This window comes from Ambystoma mexicanum, chromosome 2q (genome assembly GCF_040938575.1).
Source record: "Ambystoma mexicanum isolate Mex_15411 chromosome 2q, UKY_AmexF1_1, whole genome shotgun sequence".
In the NCBI taxonomy this organism is placed as follows: Eukaryota; Metazoa; Chordata; class Amphibia; order Caudata; family Ambystomatidae; genus Ambystoma; species Ambystoma mexicanum.
The window spans coordinates 322,910,664-322,924,497 of record NC_090924.1 but is presented as its reverse complement, the minus strand read 5'-3'; the positions used below and the strand labels follow the sequence as shown (position 1 = coordinate 322,924,497).

Below are 13,834 nucleotides of genomic sequence, written 5' to 3'. Positions count from 1 at the left end.
TGCACTTTTAGAAGTGGCACGCGTCTTTTGATTTTTTTTATCCTATTTCACCAAACTCAGTATTATCACTTTCCCCCTTGTTGTGCACTCCAGCGTAAACTGCTTTAAGGTGCTATTTGCAAACATCGCTCTGAACTACAGCTTTACTTGCTTCTAGGCCTTAATCTTTAATTGGAGCGGAGCGTTGTACTCCGGATTTGGCTGCTTTTAGTTTGAAAGTTACAGAAATCAAAAAAGAAATCAACAAACAGTTTCATTGTGAAATACCATTGTCACAATGTGCTGCAGTGCATGAAAACTTAAAATGAATGGTAGGGAGAGGAAGAGGAAGAGTGAGAGGGAAAGGGAGGTTTGTGGGGGGGAGAAAGAGTGAGGGCGGGAAGGAGGGAGGGTAGGAGGGAGGGGGAGTGAGAGAGACTGAGAGAGCGAAAAACAAAGAAAATATGATATTTGGGGGCTATGTGTTTGCATGGAAAAGATTTTAGGCTTTAAATCAAGTGGAAAGGGGCTCATTGGCTGGTATCTCAGCTTGTTGATGCTTTGTTGAGTTGTTTGGAACATGCAAGGAAGAAGACCTGAAGCACTCCCGACCAGGTTGCATGTCTCTACGTTACTGAAATCCCACAGACCTCCTCCCTGTGCCACAACGTTCTGGGCACTGAGCTCTGCAGTTGTTCCCCACAAGTCGCCAAGCGCCCCAGATTTACTTTCTCAGATTGGCTAGTTACTGCTACCCTAACTCGACCACTATATTTTCCCCAGATACTTGCTATTGTGGAGTAAGCAGGGCTAAGACAGAGGGAGAGGGGGTGTGCCTATGCAAATCATCTGCCAGGATCATCCCTGGGACGTCATTCCATCTCACCAGCTGACACCTGGGCAGCAGCAGGTAATTTGGAGAACAGAAATATTCGGACAGGCCACAAAGCAAAGACTGGGCCGTTGATTGAGGATCCCTTTAGCCATATCTCCCTAAGTTACCGAGGTCCAGAAAAACTCCACCCTCAGCTCTCATAGAGAGGTCCTTGGCCGATCGTGGCCGATCAGGGCAGTGAAGGGTCAGGGGTGACTGCACACTGCCTCACCTTTTCACTGCTTTCTACAGCGGTAATGCTTTTGCAGAAGCGGCCTGTACAAGTGATTTTGTTCTGCGCTGTGGGAAAGTGACATTTATCCACTGACATTAACCAAACTACTTGCGCTGTTCAACGCACATACATGCAGAGAAATAATGTTATGTTTTTTGGGGAAGGTCTAGAGTGTCCTGCTGATTATTTATTAAGCTGTACTCTACTCTTGCTTTTACATAGAGTCTTCGCAGCCCAGGAATGTTTAAGGCATACTGTATGTCCCTCCCTTACAATGAAAACTCTGTTGAAAACACAGAGGTACATAGGAATGGATCTGTTAAGAAATGAAACAAAAAGCCTGGAAAAATGTCGAAACGGGTAGGATTTGGACTTACAATTAACGGACTCACAGTCAGATGTGCTATCCCTTGATCCACTGACTCCCTTTCCTTTGTGTAATCCTTTTGCTCTCACTAGGGTTTTCCAAAGTGGCTTTCATATAAAAGATCCTAGACCAGCATTTTGTGGCGCACATGCCTCATATCCCATTGCTCTTGATAAACTCACATCATCTCCCACCAATACAAGCTGTAAAAGATTTTCAGGGTTTAGCCAAGCAAACTAGACGTGGGTCGAAGGTTGAGCAATCCTTAAATCAGCAGCAAAGTTAACATTGAAATTAGCCTCAGAATCTCTTAAAGGATGGTCCAACATCTGATGCTTGCAGCGCGCGATGGGGCAGCCTGGGTGCTGACACCTTAAACCATCTCCTGTTGTTGCCTTGTCCTTGATCCAGCCATGGGCCCACATACACTCAGAGGTACAGAGTGTTTCTCATGTCTATGCGTCTGCTGCGATGCTCTCACGCGTGCCTCACCCAGCCATCGTGATGGGGAGGGGGTGTCAATTTACAAGCATCCTGGAGCATGAATCTTTTTATCTTTAAATATAATTGGCATTAAACCAAACCATTTAGGACCAGATCAGTACAGCAGCAAAGAATGCTGGTGTATTGCTGTTTGCCTCTTAATTTCATACCATCCAACATCTAAATTGTGTTTGGTCAAACGTTTGCCATATCAAATGTCCTTATGTCAAAGGGCAGAAAGTCCAGAGGTCCTAATCAATGGTTTGGTTGGCTCTCCCTTTGCGCTTGCCTTAAGGCGTCAGCACCAGAGGCTGCCCGATTGCGCCCTGCAAGCAATCAATGTTGGCCCATCCTTTAAGAGATTCTGAGGCTGATTTCAATGTTATTTTTGCTGCTGATTTAAGGATTGCTCAACCTTTGACCCACGTCTAGTTTTCTTGGCTATGCACTTGACATCTTTTACAGCTTGTATTGGTGGGAGATGATGTGAGTTTATCGGGAGCAACGGGATATGAGGCATGTGGGCCATAAAAAACAGGTCTTGGATTTTTTTTATAAGAAAGCCTCTTTAAGTAAGGAACTTTGGAAAACCCTGCTGAGAGCAAAAGGATTACACAAAAGGTAAGGGAGTCAGTGGGTCAAGGGATGGCACATCTGACGGTGAGTCAGTTTATTGTAATCCAAATTCTACCTGTTTCAACATTTTTCCAGGTGTTTGTTTAATTTCTTAACAGATCCATTCCTATGTGCCTCAGCAACACATGTACTAATATTGGAATGATAATGGGAAAATGGAATTGGTTCCTGCTCTAAAGGATGACACGCACATTTTTAAAGCATTCACTATTGTTGGCACATGACAGGACAGAAACTTTCTTAATTTGCAAGTCTTTATTTTTTAATACATCTTTTTTAATGAAGATTGAAATTGTATGTTCATGCATATTACACGACAACACAATACATTTTGCGCCAAATTCAACACTAATGCCTCTGAAGCCTTTTACTTGTGAGTCCTATTGACTGAATAAACAGCCCCGTCCCCTTCAATTTCTTGACTTGTACTTTTAGAAGTGGCACGCTTCTTTTGTTTTTTTATCCCATTCTACCAAACTCAGTATTATCTCTTTCCCCCTTGTTGTGCACTCCAGCGTAAACTGCTTCAAGGTGCTATTTGCAAACATCTCTCTGAACTACAGCTTTACTTGCTTCTAGGCCTTAATCTTTAATTGGAACTGAGCATTGTATTCCGGATTTGGCTGCTTTTAGTTGGTTGATTTCTTTTTTGATTTCTGTAACTTTCAAACAGTTTCATTGTGAAATACCATTGTCACAATGTGCTGCAGTGCATGAAAACTTAAAATGAATGGAAGGGAGAAGAGGAAGAGTGAGAGGGAGCGGGGCGGGGGAAAAAGAGAGAGGGCAGGAGGGAGGGAGGGAGGTAGAGAGAGATAAAGAGAGAGAAAACAAAGAAAATATGGTATTTGGGGACTATGTGTTTGCATGGAAAAGATTTTAGGCTTTAAATCAAGTGGAAAGTGGCTCTGTGGCTGGTATCTCAGTCTGTTGATGCTTTGTTGAGTTGCTTGGAGCATGCAATGAAGGAGACCTGAAGCACTCCCAACCAGGTTGCATGTCTCCAAGTTACTGATATCCCACAGACCTCCTCCCTGTGCCACAAAGTTCTGGGCACGGAGCTCTGCAGTTGTTCCCCACAAGTCGCGAAGCGCCCCAGATTTACTTTCTCAGAGTGGCTAGTTACTGATACCCCACCTCGACCACTGTATTTTCCCTAGATACTTGCTACTGTGGAGTAAGCAGGGCTAAGAGAGAGGGAGAGGGGATGTGCCTATGCAAATCACCTGCCAGGATCCTGCCTGGTAGGTCATTCCATCTCACCAGCTGACGCCTGGGCTGCGGCAGGTAATTTGGAGAACAGACATATACGGGCAGGCCACAAAGCAAATGCTGGGCTGTTGATTGAGGATCCCTTTAGCCATGTCTCCCTAAGTTACCGAGCTCCAGAAAAATTCCACCCTTAGCTCTCATAGAGAGGTCCTTGGCCGATCGTGGCCGATCAGGGCAGTGAAGGGTCGGGGGTGACTGTACACTGCCTCACCTTTTCACTGCTTTCTACACTGGTAATGCTTTTGCAGAAGTGGCCTGTACAAGTGATTCTGTTCTGCGCTGTGTGAAAGTGACATTTAACCACTGACATTAACCAAACTACTTGCGCTGCTCAACTCACATACATGCAGAGAAATCATTTTATGTTTTTTGGGGAAGGTATAGAGGGTCCTGCTGATGATTTATTAAGCTGTCTGCTACTCTTTCTTTTACATAGAGTCTTCGCAGCCCAGGAATGTTTAAGGCATACGGTATGTCCCTCGCTTACAATGAAAACAGAGGTACATAGGAATGGGTCTGTTAAGAGATTAAACAAAAAGCCTGGGAAATGTCGAAACTGGTAGTATTTGGACTTACAATAAACGGACTCACAGTCAAATGTGCTATCGGTTGACCCACTGACCCCCTTACCTTTTGTGTAATACTTTTGCTCTCAGTAGGGTTGTCCAAACTTCCCTTCTTAAAGCGGCTTTCTTATAAAAAATCCTAGAACTGCTTTTTGTGGCACACATGCCTCATATCCCGTTGCTCTTGATAAACTCACATCATCTCCCACCAGTACAAGCTGTAAAAGATTTCCAGGGCTTATCCAAGCAAACTAGATTTGGGTCGAAGGTTGACCAATCCTAAAATCAGCAGCAAAGTTAACATTGAAATCAGCCTCAGAATCTCTTAAAGGATGGTCCAACATTTGTTGCTTACAGGGATCAATTGGACAGCCTCTGGAACTGGCGCCATAAGCCACCTCCTGTTCTGCCTTGTCCTTGATACAGCCATGGGCCCACATACACTCAGAGGTACAGAGTTGTTCTCATGTCTATGGGTCTATTGTGATGTTCTCAGGCTTGCATCACCCAGCCATTGTGATGGGGAGGGGGTTGGTGTCATGTTGCAAGCACCCTGGAACATGAATCTTTAAATATAATTGGCATTAAACTAACCCCTTTAGGACCAGATCAATACAGCAGCAAGGAATGCTTATTCACTGTTGTTTGCCTCTTCATTTCATACCACCCGATATCTAAATGGTGTTTTGACTTTCTGCCCTCTGACATAAGGACATTTGGTATGGCAAACCTTTGACTGGAGGTCCTAATCAATGGTTTGATTGACTCTCCCTTTGCGCTTGCTTCAGCAACACATGTACTAATATTGGAATGATAATGGGAAAATTAAATTGGCCCCTGCTCTAAAGGATGGCACGCACATTCGTAAAGCATTCACTATTTTTGGCACATGACAGGACAGAAACTTTCTTAATTTGCAAGGCTTTATTTTTTTAATACATCTTTTTTAATGAAGATTGAAATTGTATGTTCATACATATTACACGACAACACAATACATTTTGAGCCAAATTCAACACTAATGCCACAGGCGCCTTTTACTTGTGAGTCCTATTGACTGAATGAACAGCCCTGTCGCCTTCAATTTCTTGGCTTGCACTTTTAGAAGTGGCACGCGTCTTTTGATTTTTTTTATCCTATTTTACCAAACTCAGTATTATCACTTTCCCCCTTGTTGTGCACTCCAGCGTAAACTGCTTTAAGGTGCTATTTGCAAACATCGCTCTGAACTACAGCTTTACTTGCTTCTAGGCCTTAATCTTTAATTGGAGCGGAGCGTTGTACTCCGGATTTGGCTGCTTTTAGTTTGAAAGTTACAGAAATCAAAAAAGAAATCAACAAACAGTTTCATTGTGAAATACCATTGTCACAATGTGCTGCAGTGCATGAAAACTTAAAATGAATGGTAGGGAGAGGAAGAGGAAGAGTGAGAGGGAAAGGGAGGTTTGTGGGGGGGAGAAAGAGTGAGGGCGGGAAGGAGGGAGGGTAGGAGGGAGGGGGAGTGAGAGAGACTGAGAGAGAGAAAACAAAGAAAATATGATATTTGGGGGCTATGTGTTTGCATGGAAAAGATTTTAGGCTTTAAATCAAGTGGAAAGGGGCTCATTGGCTGGTATCTCAGCCTGTTGATGCTTTGTTGAGTTGCTTGGAACATGCAAGGAAGAAGACCTGAAGCACTCCCGACCAGGTTGCATGTCTCTACGTTACTGAAATCCCACAGACCTCCTCCCTGTGCCACAACGTTCTGGGCACTGAGCTCTGCAGTTGTTCCCCACAAGTCGCCAAGCGCCCCAGATTTACTTTCTCAGATTGGCTAGTTACTGCTACCCTAACTCGACCACTATATTTTCCCCAGATACTTGCTATTGTGGAGTAAGCAGGGCTAAGACAGAGGGAGAGGGGGTGTGCCTATGCAAATCATCTGCCAGGATCATCCCTGGGACGTCATTCCATCTCACCAGCTGACACCTGGGCAGCAGCAGGTAATTTGGAGAACAGAAATATTCGGACAGGCCACAAAGCAAAGACTGGGCCGTTGATTGAGGATCCCTTTAGCCATGTCTCCCTAAGTTACCGAGGTCCAGAAAAACTCCACCCTCAGCTCTCATAGAGTGGTCCTTGGCCGATCGTGGCCGATCAGGGCAGTGAAGGGTCAGGGGTGACTGCACACTGCCTCACCTTTTCACTGCTTTCTACAGCGGTAATGCTTTTGCAGAAGCGGCCTGTACAAGTGATTTTGTTCTGCGCTGTGGGAAAGTGACATTTATCCACTGACATTAACCAAACTACTGGCGCTGTTCAACGCACATACATGCAGAGAAATAATGTTATGTTTTTTGGGGAAGGTCTAGAGTGTCCTGCTGATTATTTATTAAGCTGTACTCTACTCTTGCTTTTACATAGAGTCTTCGCAGCCCAGGAATGTTTAAGGCATACTGTATGTCCCTCCCTTACAATGAAAACTCTGTTGAAAACACAGAGGTACATAGGAATGGATCTGTTAAGAAATTAAACAAAAAGCCTGGAAAAATGTCGAAACGGGTAGGATTTGGACTTACAATTAACGGACTCACAGTCAGATGTGCTATCCCTTGATCCACTGACTCCCTTTCCTTTGTGTAATCCTTTTGCTCTCACTAGGGTTTTCCAAAGTGGCTTTCATATAAAAGATCCTAGACCAGCATTTTGTGGCGCACATGCCTCATATCCCATTGCTCTTGATAAACTCACATCATCTCCCACCAATACAAGCTGTAAAAGATTTTCAGGGTTTAGCCAAGCAAACTAGACGTGGGTCGAAGGTTGAGCAATCCTTAAATCAGCAGCAAAGTTAACATTGAAATTAGCCTCAGAATCTCTTAAAGGATGGTCCAACATCTGATGCTTGCAGCGCGCGATGGGGCAGCATGGGTGCTGACACCTTAAACCATCTCCTGTTGTTGCCTTGTCCTTGATCCAGCCATGGGCCCACATACACTCAGAGGTACAGAGTGTTTCTCATGTCTATGCGTCTGCTGCGATGCTCTCACACGTGCCTCACCCAGCCATCGTGATGGGGAGGGGGTGTCAATTTGCAAGCATCCTGGAGCATGAATCTTTTTATCTTTAAATATAATTGGCATTAAACCAAACCATTTAGGACCAGATCAGTACAGCAGCAAAGAATGCTGGTGTATTGCTTTTTGCCTCTTAATTTCATACCATCCAACATCTAAATTGTGTTTGGTCAAACGTTTGCCATATCAAATGTCCTTATGTCAAAGGGCAGAAAGTCCAGAGGTCCTAATCAATGGTTTGGTTGGCTCTCCCTTTGCGCTTGCCTTAAGGCATCAGCACCAGAGGCTGCCCGATTGCGCCCTGCAAGCAATCAATGTTGGCCCATCCTTTAAGAGATTCTGAGGCTGATTTCAATGTTATTTTTGCTGCTGATTTAAGGATTGCTCAACCTTTGACCCATGTCTAGTTTTCTTGGCTATGCACTTGACATCTTTTACAGCTTGTATTGGTGGGAGATGATGTGAGTTTATCGGGAGCAACGGGATATGAGGCATGTGGGCCATAAAAAACAGGTCTTGGATTTTTTTTTTATAAGAAAGCCTCTTTAAGTAAGGAACTTTGGAAAACCCTGCTGAGAGCAAAAGGATTACACAAAAGGTAAGGGGGTCAGTGGGTCAAGGGATGGCACATCTGACGGTGAGTCAGTTTATTGTAAGTCCAAATTCTACCTGTTTCAACATTTTTCCAGGTGTTTGTTTAATTTCTTAACAGATCCATTCCTATGTGCCTCAGCAACACATGTACTAATATTGGAATGATAATGGGAAAATGGAATTGGTTCCTGCTCTAAAGGATGACACGCACATTTTTAAAGCATTCACTATTGTTGGCACATGACAGGACAGAAACTTTCTTAATTTGCAAGTCTTTATTTTTTAATACATCTTTTTTAATGAAGATTGAAATTGTATGTTCATGCATATTACACGACAACACAATACATTTTGCGCCAAATTCAACACTAATGCCTCTGAAGCCTTTTACTTGTGAGTCCTATTGACTGAATAAACAGCCCAGTCCCCTTCAATTTCTTGACTTGTACTTTTAGAAGTGGCACGCTTCTTTTGTTTTTCGATACCATTCTACCAAACTCAGTATTATCTCTTTCCCCCTTGTTGTGCACTCCAGCGTAAACTGCTTCAAGCTGCTATTTGCAAACATCGCTCTGAACTACAGCTTTACTTGCTTCTAGGCCTTAATCTTTAATTGGAGCTGAGCATTGTACTCCGGATTTGGCTGCTTTTAGTTGGTTGATTTCTTTTTTGATTTCTGTAACTTTCAAACAGTTTCATTGTGAAATACCATTGTCACAATGTGCTGCAGTGCATGAAAACTTAAAATGCATGGAAGGGAGAAGAGGAAGAGTGAGAGGGAGAGGGAGCGGGGCGGGGGAAAAAGAGAGAGGGCAGGAGGGAAGGCAGGAGGCAGGGAGGGAGGTAGAGAGAGATAAAGAGAGAGAAAACAAAGAATATATGGTATTTGGGGACTATGTGTTTGCATGGAAAAGAGTTTAGGCTTTAAATCAAGTGGAAAGTGGCTCTGTGGCTGGTATCTCAGTCTGTTGATGCTTTGTTGAGTTGCTTGGAGCATGCAAGGAAGGAGACCTGAAGCACTCCCAACCAGGTTGCATGTCTCCAAGTTACTGATATCCCACAGACCTCCTCCCTGTGCCACAAAGTTCTGGGCACTGAGCTCTGCAGTTGTTCCCCACAAGTCGCAAAGCGCCCCAGATTTACTTTCTCAGAGTGGCTAGTTACTGATACCCCACCTCGACCACTGTATTTTCCCTAGATACTTGCTACTGTGGAGTAAGCAGGGATAAGAGAGAGGGAGAGGGGATGTGCCTATGCAAATCACCTGCCAGGATCCTGCCTGGTACAGCATTCCATCTCACCAGCTGACATCTGGGCTGCGGCAGGTAATTTGGAGAACAGACATATACGGACAGGCCACAAAGCAAATGCTGGGCTGTTGATTGAGGATCCCTTTAGCCATGTCTCCCTAAGTTACCGAGCTCCAGAAAAATTCCACCCTTAGCTCTCATAGAGAGGTCCTTGGCCGATCGTGGCCGATCAGGGCAGTGAAGGGTCGGGGGTGACTGTACACTGCCTCACCTTTTCACTGCTTTCTACACTGGTAATGCTTTTGCAGAAGTGGCCTGTACAAGTGATTCTGTTCTGCGCTGTGTGAAAGTGACATTTATCCACTGACATTAACCAAACTACATGCGCTGCTCAACTCACATACATGCAGAGAAATCATTTTATGTTTTTTGGGGAAGGTATAGAGGGTCCTGCTGATGATTTATTAAGCTGTCTGCTACTCTTTCTTTTACATAGAGTCTTCGCAGCCCAGGAATGTTTAAGGCATACGGTATGTCCCTCGCTTACAATGAAAACAGAGGTACATAGGAATGGGTCTGTTAAGAGATTAAACAAAAAGCCTGGGAAATGTCGAAACTGGTAGTATTTGGACTTACAATAAACGGACTCACAGTCAAATGTGCTATCGGTTGACCCACTGACCCCCTTACCTTTTGTGTAATACTTTTGCTCTCAGTAGGGTTGTCCAAACTTCCCTTCTTAATGCGGCTTTCTTATAAAAAATCCTAGAACTGCTTTTTGTGGCACACATGCCTCATATCCCGTTGCTCTTGATAAACTCACATCATCTCCCACCAGTACAAGCTGTAAAAGATTTCCAGGGCTTATCCAAGCAAACTAGATTTGGGTCGAAGGTTGACCAATCCTAAAATCAGCAGCAAAGTTAACATTGAAATCAGCCTCAGAATCTCTTAAAGGATGGTCCAACATTTGTTGCTTACAGGGATCAATTGGACAGCCTCTGGAACTGGCGCCATAAGCCACCTCCTGTTCTGCCTTGTCCTTGATACAGCCATGGGCCCACATACACTCAGAGGTACAGAGTTGTTCTCATGTCTATGGGTCTATTGTGATGTTCTCAGGCTTGCATCACCCAGCCATTGTGATGGGGAGGGGGTTGGTGTCATTTTGCAAGCACCCTGGAGCATGAATCTTTAAATATAATTGGCATTAAACCAACCCCTTTAGGACCAGATCAATACAGCAGCAAGGAATGCTTATTCACTGTTGTTTGCCTCTTCATTTCATACCACCCGATATCTAAATAGTGTTTTGACTTTCTGCCCTCTGACATAAGGACATTTGGTATGGCAAACCTTTGACTGGAGGTCCTAATCAATGGTTTGATTGACTCTCCCTTTGCGCTTGCTTCAGCAACACATGTACTAATATTGGAATGATAATGGGAAAATTAAATTGGCCCCTGCTCTAAAGGATGGCACGCACATTCGTAAAGCATTCACTATTTTTGGCACATGACAGGACAGAAACTTTCTTAATTTGCAAGGCTTTATTTTTTTAATACATCTTTTTTAATGAAGATTGAAATTGTATGTTCATACATATTACACGACAACACAATACATTTTGAGCCAAATTCAACACTAATGCCTCAGGCGCCTTTTACTTGTGAGTCCTATTGACTGAATGAACAGCCCTGTCGCCTTCAATTTCTTGGCTTGCACTTTTAGAAGTGGCACGCGTCTTTTGATTTTTTTTATCCTATTTCACCAAACTCAGTATTATCACTTTCCCCCTTGTTGTGCACTCCAGCGTAAACTGCTTTAAGGTGCTATTTGCAAACATCGCTCTGAACTACAGCTTTACTTGCTTCTAGGCCTTAATCTTTAATTGGAGCGGAGCGTTGTACTCCGGATTTGGCTGCTTTTAGTTTGAAAGTTACAGAAATCAAAAAAGAAATCAACAAACAGTTTCATTGTGAAATACCATTGTCACAATGTGCTGCAGTGCATGAAAACTTAAAATGAATGGTAGGGAGAGGAAGAGGAAGAGTGAGAGGGAAAGGGAGGTTTGTGGGGGGGAGAAAGAGTGAGGGCGGGAAGGAGGGAGGGTAGGAGGGAGGGGGAGTGAGAGAGACTGAGAGAGCGAAAAACAAAGAAAATATGATATTTGGGGGCTATGTGTTTGCATGGAAAAGATTTTAGGCTTTAAATCAAGTGGAAAGGGGCTCATTGGCTGGTATCTCAGCTTGTTGATGCTTTGTTGAGTTGCTTGGAACATGCAAGGAAGAAGACCTGAAGCACTCCCGACCAGGTTGCATGTCTCTACGTTACTGAAATCCCACAGACCTCCTCCCTGTGCCACAACGTTCTGGGCACTGAGCTCTGCAGTTGTTCCCCACAAGTCGCCAAGCGCCCCAGATTTACTTTCTCAGATTGGCTAGTTACTGCTACCCTAACTCGACCACTATATTTTCCCCAGATACTTGCTATTGTGGAGTAAGCAGGGCTAAGACAGAGGGAGAGGGGGTGTGCCTATGCAAATCATCTGCCAGGATCATCCCTGGGACGTCATTCCATCTCACCAGCTGACACCTGGGCAGCAGCAGGTAATTTGGAGAACAGAAATATTCGGACAGGCCACAAAGCAAAGACTGGGCCGTTGATTGAGGATCCCTTTAGCCATATCTCCCTAAGTTACCGAGGTCCAGAAAAACTCCACCCTCAGCTCTCATAGAGAGGTCCTTGGCCGATCGTGGCCGATCAGGGCAGTGAAGGGTCAGGGGTGACTGCACACTGCCTCACCTTTTCACTGCTTTCTACAGCGGTAATGCTTTTGCAGAAGCGGCCTGTACAAGTGATTTTGTTCTGCGCTGTGGGAAAGTGACATTTATCCACTGACATTAACCAAACTACTTGCGCTGTTCAACGCACATACATGCAGAGAAATAATGTTATGTTTTTTGGGGAAGGTCTAGAGTGTCCTGCTGATTATTTATTAAGCTGTACTCTACTCTTGCTTTTACATAGAGTCTTCGCAGCCCAGGAATGTTTAAGGCATACTGTATGTCCCTCCCTTACAATGAAAACTCTGTTGAAAACACAGAGGTACATAGGAATGGATCTGTTAAGAAATGAAACAAAAAGCCTGGAAAAATGTCGAAACGGGTAGGATTTGGACTTACAATTAACGGACTCACAGTCAGATGTGCTATCCCTTGATCCACTGACTCCCTTTCCTTTGTGTAATCCTTTTGCTCTCACTAGGGTTTTCCAAAGTGGCTTTCATATAAAAGATCCTAGACCAGCATTTTGTGGCGCACATGCCTCATATCCCATTGCTCTTGATAAACTCACATCATCTCCCACCAATACAAGCTGTAAAAGATTTTCAGGGTTTAGCCAAGCAAACTAGACGTGGGTCGAAGGTTGAGCAATCCTTAAATCAGCAGCAAAGTTAACATTGAAATTAGCCTCAGAATCTCTTAAAGGATGGTCCAACATCTGATGCTTGCAGCGCGCGATGGGGCAGCCTGGGTGCTGACACCTTAAACCATCTCCTGTTGTTGCCTTGATCCAGCCATGGGCCCACATACACTCAGAGGTACAGAGTGTTTCTCATGTCTATGCGTCTGCTGCGATGCTCTCACGCGTGCCTCACCCAGCCATCGTGATGGGGAGGGGGTGTCAATTTACAAGCATCCTGGAGCATGAATCTTTTTATCTTTAAATATAATTGGCATTAAACCAAACCATTTAGGACCAGATCAGTACAGCAGCAAAGAATGCTGGTGTATTGCTGTTTGCCTCTTAATTTCATACCATCCAACATCTAAATTGTGTTTGGTCAAACGTTTGCCATATCAAATGTCCTTATGTCAAAGGGCAGAAAGTCCAGAGGTCCTAATCAATGGTTTGGTTGGCTCTCCCTTTGCGCTTGCCTTAAGGCGTCAGCACCAGAGGCTGCCCGATTGCGCCCTGCAAGCAATCAATGTTGGCCCATCCTTTAAGAGATTCTGAGGCTGATTTCAATGTTATTTTTGCTGCTGATTTAAGGATTGCTCAACCTTTGACCCACGTCTAGTTTTCTTGGCTATGCACTTGACATCTTTTACAGCTTGTATTGGTGGGAGATGATGTGAGTTTATCGGGAGCAACGGGATATGAGGCATGTGGGCCATAAAAAACAGGTCTTGGATTTTTTTTATAAGAAAGCCTCTTTAAGTAAGGAACTTTGGAAAACCCTGCTGAGAGCAAAAGGATTACACAAAAGGTAAGGGGGTCAGTGGGTCAAGGGATGGCACATCTGACGGTGAGTCAGTTTATTGTAATCCAAATTCTACCTGTTTCAACATTTTTCCAGGTGTTTGTTTAATTTCTTAACAGATCCATTCCTATGTGCCTCAGCAACACATGTACTAATATTGGAATGATAATGGGAAAATGGAATTGGTTCCTGCTCTAAAGGATGACACGCACATTTTTAAAGCATTCACTATTGTTGGCACATGACAGGACAGAA

General features: G+C 44.1%; 2 non-coding genes across 2 annotated transcripts; both read left to right on the top strand.

The window, feature by feature from the left end:
- Positions 1–5,189: 5,189 nt before the first annotated feature.
- LOC138570611 (U6 spliceosomal RNA) lies at positions 5,190–5,296 on the top strand. The gene has a single exon (XR_011303649.1). It is a non-coding gene; the product is annotated as a U6 spliceosomal RNA (small nuclear RNA).
- Positions 5,297–10,715: 5,419 nt separating this feature from the next.
- On the top strand, positions 10,716–10,822 carry LOC138570610 (U6 spliceosomal RNA). The gene has a single exon (XR_011303648.1). It is a non-coding gene; the product is annotated as a U6 spliceosomal RNA (small nuclear RNA).
- Positions 10,823–13,834: the final 3,012 nt, after the last annotated feature.